The sequence below is a fragment of the Rhipicephalus microplus genome, chromosome 7 (assembly GCF_043290135.1).
Source record: "Rhipicephalus microplus isolate Deutch F79 chromosome 7, USDA_Rmic, whole genome shotgun sequence".
NCBI lineage: Eukaryota > Metazoa > Arthropoda > Arachnida > Ixodida > Ixodidae > Rhipicephalus > Rhipicephalus microplus.
Window position 1 is genome coordinate 19,888,628 of NC_134706.1, and position 14,016 is coordinate 19,902,643.

Genomic DNA, 14,016 nt, shown 5'->3' on the forward strand with positions numbered 1-14,016 from the left:
CTCTCACGTCATGCGTGGGAAAGGTGGTGGAACACGTTGTCCAGAACCGAATCGCGGACTACATAGAGCACAATGATCTCTTCCCTCACTACCTTATTGGCTTTAGGCCAGGCCTCTGTACGCAGGATGCTATGAAACTCATTAAGTGTCAAATTTTAGATAATCATACCAGAGACACCAGGGCGATCCTAGGCTTGGATATAAAAAAAGCGTTTGATAATGTCCGCCATGATTCTATTTTAGATGCGATCTCAAGTCTCAACCTAGGTTCCTCATTTCATGCGTTTGTCAGATCCTTCCTGTGTGGTCGAAAAGCCATACTTAAAGTTGGAGATCTAGAATCGGATGTGCAAGCGCTGGGAAATAGGGGCACCCCGCAGGGATCTGTTCTATCACCCTTACTTTTTAACATCGTCATGGCTGGTCTCTCGAGGCAGCTTTCTGGAATTTCAGATGTTGGTCATACAATCTATGCCGATGATATCACCATTTGGTGTAGAGGAGGAAGTGATGGCACTGTAGAGGCGGCCCTGCAAGAGGCCATCGACACTACCGAGAGTTTTCTGGAAGACACAGGCCTTTCTTGCTCTCCGGAAAAGTCTGAGCTTCTCCTCTATAAACCGGTCAGGAGGGGCCGTCGACCGCGAGGCTGGGTGCCGCCCCTAGAGAATGACATCCACTTACGTACCAAAAGTGGACGATCAATCCCCAAAGTCGCTTCCATTCGGATCTTAGGTATGACGCTAGAAGCAACGGGCACCAACACCATCACGATTAAAAGGTTGGAAAAAAAGACAGACAGTGTTATTAGGCTCATAAGACGGGTGGCTAACCGAAGGACAGGACTATCAGAGGACAACTTGGTCAGGCTTATACATGCTTTTCTGCTGTGTCATTTTGCATATGTGGCGGCAATGCATGTCTGGAAGAGAATGGAAAGGGACAAGCTTAATGCAATGATCAGGAGAGCTGTAAAGAATGCCCTTGGGCTCCCCAACTACACCCACACCAATCGTCTCCTGCAGTTGGGAATTCATAATACATTGGAGGAAATTGCGGAAGCACAAGAAAGAACACAGGTAATTAGGCTGTCTGGCTCAAAAGCGGGGAGGATGATTCTCGCAGAAATGGGTATTCCACCAGCTCAGATTGAGGCTCTGTACCAAGGGTTGACGAGGGATCAGAAGGAAAACATCATTGTCTCGCCTGCCCCGCGGAACATGCATCCACAACGTAATGTTGGAAGGAGGAGAGCGCGCGCTCGGGCCCTTCTTCGCCAAGTTGCGGATCTTGACGGGGGTGCCTGTTTCGTGGACGCGGCGCAATATGATGGCCAGAGAGACCGATTCACGGTAGTGGCAATCAACCACAAAGGAATTACAATTAATGCGGCGTCGGTATGCGCCAGAACTGCCAATGCAGCTGAGCAGGTTGCCATCGCCTTGGCTCTTTTAGATCAGCGTAATGAACACATATTTAGCGATTCTAGAGCTGCCATTCGTGCCTTCAGTGTTGGAGCTGTGTGCAAAGAGGCCAAAAACATACTCGGTGATAAGTTGCTTACAACCCATACCATTACATGGTTCCCAGCTCATATGGGAAACATGGACGGAGGGATCATAAATCTCAATGAGTTGGCCCACTCCAGGGCGCGAGGGTTAGCTGTCCGCGGCCATGGAGGACCTTTGGGTCGAACTGGAGATTTCGTAAACAGGGATCCGCCAACTACATATAATGAAATAACCCAACATTTCGCTATGGATAGGAGAATCTTTCCACCTCCACATGCGAAGCTAAATAGAGCGCAGGCGCTTACATTGCGATTACTTCAAACAGAAACGTACCCTAACCCTGCCTTTCTTCACAAGCTTTATCCTGATGTTTATTTAACCAACTCGTGTACAAAATGTGGCGGTTTAGCCACCTTACACCACATGCTCTGGGAGTGCCCTTCGGTACGTGGCACCGATACAGCATCGTCCAGAAAGTGGGACTCCGCTCTCCGGAGTCCAGACATAACATCGCAACTTTGGGCTGTCCAGAGGGCCCACGATGCGGCGCTAGGGCTCGGCCTTACTGTCCCATCGTGGGAGCGGCCCGCCGTGTGCTAGGGCGCACGCCTTCGGACTTGTCAATAAAGTTTTTCCAAACCAAACCAAGGGGGTGCTCCTCCCGAAATCAAAGTTGTGCCCCCCCCCCCTTCCAAGTGCTCTTTATACATTTTGTTGACACCAGACATTGAGCATCGACGACAAATCCAGACCCTAAGCTCGACATAATAAGTACGTTGAAGTCGCCAGCTGTACTACAGATTCTTTGTGCTTTTAGGTATTTAACATTGTTCTGCCACAATTACGATGGATATTAGTCTATTGTTACACATTTTATTGTCTCACATCCACGCACCTACACGGCACTGACACGGACGTGTACGGACAAGCCTCGACCCTTAGGCGCTTAGCCCTTAAAGGTGCCCAGTTTGTCGACGTTTCGAACGGAGACCAATCTTCTTTTAAGACAAAAATTACAGGGTTTCGATGCACTTCCATATCGTGGTTCTCCGAACAGAGAGAGGGGGGTGGGGAGAAGAGAGAATAAAAAAATGGAGAAAAAAAAGAGGCCCCGGACGTGCGTGCTTCACTACAAATGTCGTCGAAAGACGACAGTCTTCTGTGTGGAGAGAGAGAGACTACAACCTTTATTTGAAATTATATCCTGCGCGAGAACATCGGTGAACGCCATACTGGAGGCGCTGCGTTAAAGTCACAGTAACTCTACAAAAACATCTGTACAATGCATGGCCACGGCTACAGGTGGCAGCACCGTATCGTTTTTAGCAAAGCGTAGGAACCGCCCGCCTTTTCGTGCACAGCGTCGCCTTGTCCGCCCAGCGTAATAAGCACTGCGGTGTTTAAAATTACGTACCTACGCATTTTTTTAAATATAGAAACACACCATCAACTATTGGCAGGTTGATATTGCCACGATAGTTCCTCAAGTTTTTTTTTTTCTTATCGACCCGTTCCACTGTACGTAATTGTTAGCCCAAACCACGCCCGCAGCCTCGGGACTGTAGTAGATCATTTCGTTAAGATAACGCCCACTTCGCCAACATTACAGATTATTTTGGAACCTACGTGGACGCCAACGATAACGCTAGAATATTTATACGTGTATAAATGCCGACGACACGTGTATAAATGCCGACGCGCTTTACCGCTTGTCAGTTGATCGACTGCCGACGTTCTGTTTGCCGCTGCCAGTGCCAGGGTACTGCTGTAATCTCTCTTTTCACGTGGCCACAAGTTTGGCTGAATAAACAATATATTCGGACATTCCAGTCTGCTTCCTTCGTCCGCGTCAGGACCCCGAGACAATATCGCGCTTCAGATATGCTATTTGCTTTTTTATCGACAATGTGCGTAAGTATGAACGTAGACAGCGGATCAAGAAGGGTGGGAGCAAGTGGTTGAGCTTTGAACTTCGCCCTAGCAGCTGAATCGATTCGCTTGACAGACAGGCAGACAGACAGCCACAGACCGAAATTTCTGGGCGTTGAAGTATCCCAAAAAAAAGACTATCGTTTTTAACAAAAACAAAAAGAAGAATAAATGAGTTGCCAAAGGTCCACGTGCACATACTTGGACATTCCCACAACACGCTTTTCTTGTACCCACAAAAAAGAGAGATTTTTTTATTTGTCGGTACAGGAATCAATAAAACACGTGCTGTGCGAATGTCAGAGTATGTACACGTTGACCGTTGGCGACGCATTTTTCTTGTTTATTTTTACTTCCGCCTGTTTTTTTTCTTATACCTTTTTTTGTTTTATCTTCCATTTCTCTCTCCCTCTCTGCCCTGAGAACGACGACAGGAAAACCCGTAGAATCCTGGTACGTTTCGTCTTGATGAAGATCGGTCTCCGGTCGAAACGTCGATAAATAAACAGCACTTTTTTCTTTCTTTTTCTTTTGAAGCATAAGCCTTGGTCGTATTTTAGAAGAAATTCTCGCTGGACGAGTTGGTGCACAACTGTGACGGAAATCACGGCGCATTCGATCCGCCGAACACGGGAGGGAAAAAGAAAGAGCAAACAAAAGAGTGAAATTCTAAGAGTGGAACGCACTGTTTTCGTTTACTCTGGCTTTTTCTGTTTCTTTGTTTTCCACTCCTGTGCTCGTCCGATCGAATGCGCAACGATTCGCGTCACGGTTTTTTTCTATTTGTTTATGGCAACCGAAGACATACTTTTTGTAAGCTACGCAGTATATATATATATATATATATATATATACATATATATATATATATATATATATATATATATATATATATATATATATATATATATATATATATATATATATATATATATATATATATATATATATATATATATATATATATATAGACACGACAGTGAACGAGCAAGAAAACGTATATTTAATAACATAGATATCATAATGCGGGGCAAAAAAAATAAGCTACCAGAACGTACCAGAAACCGTGTAGTACCCTCGTAAACGAGTTCGCATACGGGTATTGTAAATAAACAAACAAATGAATTTATAGAGCCGGAAGTAAGCGTAATTACTAAATAAACAAATTTGTAAATTAGAAGCCAGAGTACCTCTCGGTGCTCATACCATTAAAAAATTCATCATTAACTTTCATTATTATGCCCCCGTGTCACTTCCTTTTATTTTATTTTATGGCCAATTAAACATACAGCACACAAGTCCTCCATCGCTATTTTCGCAATCTCGAAGGCAAGTGATTCGTATAGACGTTCTCGACTGAGTGGTCGTAATGCGCCGCGTACTATAGCAATGACATCTTCAGCTCAGGGTCATATTCTCGCAGTCTTTACTTCTTCCTTTATTGGAATCTTTCCACGCTTTTCATGAAGCCTGATTAAATTTTTGTTCTTGATTTTTCGACGTCGTTTCTGTTCTCCTTCACGTCATCTTAGCCGTGATTATAACGGTCCACCATTCTCCCCGTGCCGGCGAGTTTGTGCCGCAGATTATAGCCGACGCCCGACCGGTCATTTGAAGTGCCCGCGAAGGATGTTTCGGAGTACGCAGTCAACTATGGCGCCATCGACAGGTAACGACAGAGCGGCGTTTCGCGAGGACCGATTTTTGATTTTGTGGGGTTTAACGTCCCAAAACCGCCATATGAATATGAGAGACGCCGTATAGTGGAGGGCTCCGGAAATTTCGACCACGTGGGGTTTTTTAACGTGCACCCAAATCTAGCGAGGACCGAACAAACCTGTACCCAATCGCTGCTGCACGTAATCGGGAGGACTGTGTCGGAAAAGAAAAGAAAGAAATACAGACAGACAGATGACAACATAGATAGATGAACGGAGAAATGATGGATAAAGGCACGCGCATCAATGGGGCCGGTTGATTGGTTAAGCAGTGAGTTATGACGCAGGCGTTGTCAACAGTGATATTAATATTTCTTTCCCATTTTCGGAAGGAATCCTCCCTTCGTCGGGGGATGAACTTTATGATATGTATACCAATGTTGACAACGCCTCGGTTGTGTTATAATCCGCATACATACATACATACATACATACATACATACATACATACATACATAAATAAACGTAGTCAGACAGGCAGACAGACGGATATATATATATATATATATATATATATATATATATATATATATATATATATATATATATATAGATAGATAGATAGATAGATAGATAGATAGATAAGAAAGAAAAAATAACGAATGTCTGGAACAACCTATAGCAACAAAGAGAATGTCCTGTTCTTTCCGTTAATTACTTCCTTTCGTACATGACAGACCACGCGTTGTACCGGGAGCACTGTTTGTAGCGTGTTTTGCTTAGGAGGTGTTAACGGAAGGTTCCATAATTACGGAGTACCTCAACGGCACGTTCCAATCTTGTGCTTCTCTTCGAAAGTGGCAGACAGTGGGGGCGTATAGGGCGGCACCTTTCGAGACGCTGTTCTTGGTTATAGAGGTTCCCGAAGTAAAAACTAACGGCGAAACCATTTTAGGTTAGCCCACGCACTCGGCAAATATACCGCGTGTCCTTGCAGGACGTCGAGTGATTAGATTTTTTTTTTCTCCTAGGTCGAGGCTGCCCATCACAGCAAATAGATCAGGCGTTGTACAGGGTATGATTCGTAAGCCCGTTCAAAGGCATTCGCTAAAGGCTTCTTTGATTGCGGAGTAACTCAACGCATTTTATCCCTCTTGAATCTTTCTTAAAAAAACTGAAGGACAAGAAAACGGGGCAGATGATTTAGAATTTCGTTTCGTTCAGTTATTTTTTTTTTCTCAATCAATGTCGGCAGACGGAAATTCCACCGGGGTCCCACCTGCATATTCTACATACCGACGGTGTGTGATTGAACAGTTACCGATGTTAAATGATTGAAAGATGTTATTCCGCATCGAGTAATTCAGTACTTTAGACGCACTAGCGAGTGAATTCGATGATCAATTTTTTTTTGGCGCGGCACCAATCACGTGGGCAAACGGGGTCGGCAAAGCAATCAGCGTGTTGTGCACCTACGTGCATTGCTAAGAAGTGTAACAGCTTTTTATGCCAAGCATATCAATAGGATTCAGACGTAACTTCGGGGAGCACATCAATTTATGTGTTGACATGAATGAAATAAGTGATCTTAAGAGCCATAAATTAGGAATAAATAAAAAAAATATGCGTATAGCTGCCGCCAAACGAGCTTTGCATATAAATATGCATGGGAGGTAGCATCGGTGACAAGGACGACAAAGCTGCCCATTTTTCGGACACGTTCGGAAATTTGGACACTTTCACGGGATCGCCACAAGCTCCATAGAGCAAATGTGCGACAAAGCCTGAAGTTTAGGACGCCTAAACTCTTTGAAACCTCATTTTTTTCCGCTCAAAGTGCACATCTTAACAAAAGGTGGCCACCACCGCTGCCACTCCGCAGTGGATTTCAAAAGTCAGCTTTGCCGTTATGCTGTCCATTTATGCAGTGAAGCGTATCACAAAGCTGAAGGGGCGCTGGGGTACGTTGGGGTTGTGGGTGAGAGTTTAGCAGCTTTAATTGCTCGTTTTTCCTCTATCTATTCAAGAATACCGCTTTAAATTGACTTCTGGCACAGACGTCCAACAGGCAAAACTCATTATTAAAACCTACGGCACGCCATGTGGGAATCACTGTAAGCGGATTATTTCGCCGTACAGCAGTGATATTCTGCACTACGCCTAAGAATTCCCCTTTCGAGACATGAAACTCCCCCCCCCCCCCATAAGCTTACATAATCCCCAGCATATCTTCCTGGACAGAAGTTATAATATGCGTGCGCCTCTTCACACAGAGACATACGATTGATTGATATGTGGGGTTTAACGTCCCGAAACCACCATATGATTATGAGACACGCCGTAGCGGAGGGCTCCGGAAACTCCGACCACCCGGGGTTCTTTAACATGCACCCAAATCTGAGCACACGGGCCTACAACATTTCCGCCTCCATCGGAAATGCAGCCGCCGCAGCCGGGATCCGATCCCGCGACCTGCGGGTCAGCAGCCGAGTACCTTAGCCACTAGACCACCGCGGCGGGGCCACACCCAAACTTAGACACGCACGAACACATAAATGCTTGTGTGTGAAATGTTTGCAACTGTGGAAATCAAGGCTACAGCAACAAAAGCACGGTTTTTTTTAACACATACGCTGTAACTACATCGTAAATAGTGGGATCAGAGTCCACATCAGCACTGAGCTACATGGCACCAGAACAATCGCAGGAGCCGAAGGCGCACTCCAACCGCAATAAGTCAGTCCTCATTGTTGAATTAGACGATTTCCGAAATTCCCTGCCGTATATTTCCCCTTTTCCCTTTTATCCGTGATGATGGCTGAATATTCCCCGAAAAAGGGAAAATTCCCTGCACGAGACATCACTGCCATACAGAACGTACAAAAGCTTCGCATTGCTATAAATAATACGTTGTTAAAACCAGTCTCAGTGTTATAAGTAGTTTCGATTGTATTTACGAGTCCAAGCACGAACTATTGAAAATTATCTACGCGCCTCAACGAAGCGATTCACTACGAGTGGGCGAAGCTCTGAGTATTGTGTCGGTGAGTGTCATATTGTGTCATACGTTACCCAAGTGTTGCTCCATATTATGTAGATTGAGTGACATGAAGTGTCATTAAGTGACATAACGAGTCGATGACAAAGCCAAGTCTCAAAGTTTCAAAATGTGCACGTTGAAGTCGCCGACTAGTATGAAGGGTTAGTGTTTGTAGGTGTTTTATATTGTTCTGTTGCAGTTACCATTGACGTGCGCCTATTTTCAAACCTTTTTTCAGACATACTCTTAGGGCGTTTTCTTTTTCTTGAAATCTTCTGTTTCAAAAAAATTCTTTTATTGCTTTATTTTACGAGAAACAAAAGGATGTTGAGGCTGAATGAATATAACCTGACAAAGGACCCAACACCTCTGTACACAGTTCAACAAATATTTGTGCAGTAATCAACCCTCACTAAAAACACACAAAAAACAAAACAGCTTTCTCGGCATGCAGACCATGAAGAAAAAAAAAAGAAGCAATAGAAAAATTAAATCGCATAAATATATTCATGGTACATTGAATCTTGATTTAAGTATACACAACTGGTACCTAACGTAATTAATAATCACCCAGGCAACAGTTTAGTCTGGAACATCGGAGACATGCGATGCATGACAATTTTGTGGTTGATACAATATATTCAGTACAAAGTTTTATCGCCGCAAATTCCGACTGACGGGCGGTGTTTAAATTTTAGTGTTTTTTGCGGCGTTGTGGCCTTCTATTTTGTTCTAGCCGAGCACACGGATGCCACACGGACTGACAAACATCGTACTTTAGGTGCTTCACCCCTAAAAAAAAGCCAGAACTAATGGAGACTACCCAGGTGACATGAGTTTTTTTGGTCTCCTTTTTCCCCAACTGACCGATCGTGACACATTAATATCGACAGGTGACGGTAATACAGACTTGTTGTTAGTCACCACCCATCGCGTCTATACTGTGCTCGCTTCGTTCTCGTGTCTTCGCGCTGCCACTTACTAACGGGTGACAACAAGATCAAGGCATCGAATCACTGCGTTCCAGATTACGCATAACTGCCAAGCATTGCCTCACGTTCAACGTGACAACGAGGTGAAAATATCTCATTGGGCCTTTCCTTTTCCGTCCTGCCGCGCCGTTTTTATTCGGTTCCACCGTCGCCTCTAGAGGTCGCCAGCGGCGGTAATGCGGTGGCGAGAAACACTCCGAGAGCCGACGCCTAATCGCAAATCACCGGCGCGAAGAAGTTTCGTCGATTCAATTTGGACTGGCCCAAGCTTCAGCCGTCCGTCGTCCTCTGCAGTCGATTCCGCGAATACAATTTGCCCCCCGTCTACCGTGTGAACTCGTGTAAAAGCCACACGTTTGTACTTCAGCGAATTCGGTTATCAGATCAAAAGGGTGTCGTATACTTGGCCGCCGTCACCACCACCGGTGTCTGTAACCTATGTCGCGCAATATAAGAAATTAAGTAAGAAAAATGTCTGCGATGGAACGGTGTTCGAGCCTGCAGGTCCTCATCGTGGCAGCGCAGTGTTCTACCACTGAGCTATATACGCCGGTGCTTGGAACTCCGTTGCAAAGTGACCCTTACACAGGCTTCGTGTCATGTAAGGAGTCGCGTTAACGCATGTAATACGGTGTTTTAAAACAGTATACCGCAACAACAAGACGTCACACATTGCCCATTGCGTATACGAGTGGGTCACTAATTCCTCCGCTCCATTACAAAAAGCCTGAGACGTAATCCTTCATCGTCGTCAGCCACAGCATCAATGACGCGCTCGTAACACTTTACAAGTGTGTAGCAGGTACCATGATTCTCCATATAATGACGGAAAATGGCATAGTGGACGCTATGACGTAGAAGGTACCGTGCAAGAGTGCTTGTGGCAGTTGCCTGAAAAATGTATAAACATAGAACGCGCTGCACAGTCACATCGAAAGCTGGAAGAGCGGCCTTCCATAGCCCTTTTTTTTTTAAACACTCTTGGTGTAACTGGTACACACACACACACTTGCAGGGTACCCACTAGACAATAAATCATCGTAACTGTTGTGTAGCGAGGAAGCATTCGCTATATACCGTTCTACGTCATTCTTCGAAGAAGTCTGGTACCCGCTAAGCTCTTGCAAGGAATTTCGTGCGATTTTCCGACGCTGTGGCCGACGACGATCAAGAATTGTGCCTTCAAGCTTTCGTTCAGGGTTGGAGCAGTGGACGACCCACTCGCTGCGCTATTCGCATCGTGCGACACCTGGTGGTTCCTTCGCTGTTCCAAAGCGCCGTATTGCACGCATTAATGCGTTTCCTTTCCCGACATGAAAACCTGCCTGTGGTCAGTTTACAGCTTTCCCTGTCACAGTGCTGCACTTCCAGCTCAGGCCTGGCGAATTTTCAAGGGCGGAGCTCTCGAAGCGTTTCGTAGCACTGGGTAGTGCCAACAAGCATTATACCGTTATAATTGGGAACACTGTGATGCGCCAGAAACACTTCGGCACATATCTTGTGTCTCCCCAGCATACGCACGTGAACGACAAACGCTCGTTTCTTCTACTTAACAATATCGCAGTAGGTAATTAACCGTTGAGACCGTGCGGGGCCTTTGGCCATACACCAACAGTGCAATTGTTGTCGTGAGAGCAGTTATAACCTTTTTGGAAGCAACTGGACTATATGCGCGGCTATAGAATTTGTCTCAGCTAGAAAGAATTCCACATACTCACCTCTCTATCTGACCATCGTCATCCACTAGTCTTTCTTCTCCCCTCTCCCCTCCCCAAGTCTAGAGAAGCAGGCTAGAGCAAGCTATCGCTCAGGCCGACCTCTCTGCCTTTCTGTAAATAAACCTCTTTCTCTATCTATCTATCTATCTATCTATCTATCTATCTATCTATCTATCTATCTATCTATCTATCTATCTATCTATCTATCTACCTATCTATCTATCTATCTATCTATCTATCTATCTATCTATCTATCTATCTATCTATCTATCTATCTATCTATCTATCTATCTATCTATCTATCTATCTATCTATCTATCTATCTATCTATCATTCTATCTATCTATCTATCTATCTATCTATCTATCTATCTATCTATCTATTTATCTATCTATCTATCTATCTATCTATCTATCTATATACCTATCTATCTATCTATCTATCTATCTATCTATCTATCTATCTATCTATCTATCTATCTATCTATCTATCTATCTATCTATCTATCTATCTATCTCTTTATCGTTATCACGAACCGGTACGCGCTTACCTCGTCCTCTTCACTTCAAGCTTCACCTTATGCCACACGTGCGCCGGATTTTCCGCCACGGAATGAAATATCTATACGATGAGCGGGGCCGTGACGCTACTTCAGGTCACGTGACATCACGTAAAAGCGAGTCACGCGACTAAAAAATAGCGTGACATCAAGTAATAACTGGTCACGTCTCAAAAATCACAACATCGCGTAACAGGTAGTCAGGTGACACGTCTATAGCCAAATCTAGCTATATAGTTTTTACTAGTCGCTAACATAACCTTGGCGCATTACTAGGAAAACAAAGCTATGTCGAACACTGTTTCTCCACTGATAGTTCAGGCTCTGCACCACTATAGTACAGGTTGGTTACTGTTTTTTAACATATAAGAGCAGTTCACCTAACCATTCGCTGTCTTCATAATGATATGTCGGGCTTAACGTTCCAAAACCACCATATCGTTGTGAGAGACGCCGCAGTGGAGGGCTCCGGAAATTTAGACCATATGGTTAACGCTCCCTGACATATCGCTCAGTACATGGGCCTCTACGACTTCTACTCCCCCGAAATGCGACCGCACCGGCAAAAAAAAAAGTTGTGCCTATAAACGTACAGGAAAAACAACCTGTAAACGATTATATCCGTATAAACACACCCTAGAAGTCCCTACAATCTCATCCCCACCATAGCCGGTGACAGCCATTTTGCCACGGCGCGCGTGACGTCATGTGTGACGTCACGAGCTCAGTCGTCGTCTTCTGCCAAAGGATCAGCTGCTATGTACTTTTCAGTTTCAATGTCAAACTCAACAAAGCTGAAACATCTCGATTGTCTGTGGGGCTGACCAAGCAGCAATTAGGTCATTTGTGAGGTGGCGTCACAAGCTGACGTCATCACACGTCATCCTTGCATGGCCAAAAGTTCACCGATCACGGAGGCCATGCAAAACAACGATAGGTAAAGACAGCTCTCGGAGGCTGGCGGGGCGAGATAAATACATTGACTGAAAAGAGACAAAAGATTCATCAAAAACAAATGTGACCACCAGTTTCCAGCGAAACCACTGTTACTTCCAGCACCTTCGCTATTCTTCCCGGCTTGTCAACTATTGTTTGAACCACATCCACTATTACTTCCATCGTATCCAGCGACGAATCCGGCTTCAACAAGCCCAAAATTTTAAGGGCAAAGCACTTTAGGGGCTAGCATTGTCAGGCGATGTACTGGCGTTCCCAATCGTATCACAACACCTGCTGCACCGCTGTGAAAAAACCACTTGCGCCAACCGTCTGTCCGTCCTTCATACTAGTCGGCGACTTCAACGTAGACATTGTAGACTTTAGGACGTAACTTCACCCTCTCGTCATCATCGCCTTCATGGAGATGCATGGAGTTTTTTTTTAGGGGTGAAGCTCCTTAGTGTGCGACTGTCCGCCGTAGCCGTCGTAGCCATCCACTAGTACTCGGAATGCTCACTAGATGGCACTGCCGTGCTCGCTCCCATCATCAGCTCGTACATGCGGCAGCAACAGGAGAGCGGTGGGCACGCGTTCACGGTCGAAGTGCTCACCTGGCGTTCATGCGCGGTGCACCCAACATGGTGCAATACAGGCAAGAACGCCGCACGGAATTCTCCGCCATGATTCACCAGCTGGGCAAACAGCACGCGTTGCTCACGCTTTCTGCCGCGGAAGTATACTGCGACAGGCTCCTCGAAACTGTGGAACGGATTCGAGTGGGATTAACGGTTTACCAATGTACCTCCGGAGTTCACCCACTCATCATTATTCACTCCGTGGATATATGTTGTAATTTCTTTTCTTGATAGTCTGAATTAGTATAGTTTTTATTGCGCTAGCATTAAAATAGCTTGGGTCCGAGGACTTCAAGAGGTCACCCGAGGCACCGCCGTCATAATTGACGGAGTGTGGGAAGGGTCAGGGGTTAATCCCCTCTTCTCCCACCTCGCCCAGAGGAAACTGCCGGACTAGAAATGAAGTTTATTGACTCATTCATGCGATCGCAATCATATGGACACGCTCGGCTCATTTTTGCCGTCGCCGTCATGTTACAAATATGTTTAAAGTTTCCAGACGAAATGCGCACCGCCACTATCGCTTTAGACGGGCAAACTCAACTCGCTGTCCAAGATTAGTTGTGGTGACGCTTGTGCCGTTAGAACATCGCATGCCTTCGTCATCGCAACAGTGTAGATCTCACCAGGAACCTTGTGGACTGACGTTATGAACTTCTTGCTGAGCAACTTTCGTGCTGTGTACCTACAGGATATGCGAGTGATAGTTACTGGAGACTTCAAATTCAATGTTAAAGGGACAATAAAGGCAGCTATTAAGTAAACGTTGAATGTTGAAATAGCGGCCCAGAAATATCGTAGTGTTATTTTCGTGCCAACGAAGGGCCTATTTTGAAATAAAATCCCGTTTTGTCCGCATCTGGTTAGCCAACTTCAAATTACTCGCCTCAAGAAGCGGACCGACTGGACCGATTCATGTCACTGTTGACGTGCACAACGTTGCCCGTCTTTACTGCGGTAGTTGCAGCAAATCGAAAGCAGCGGGAGCCACAGCAGCAAGAACGGCCATTGATCAATTTCCCACCATTGGCTTCG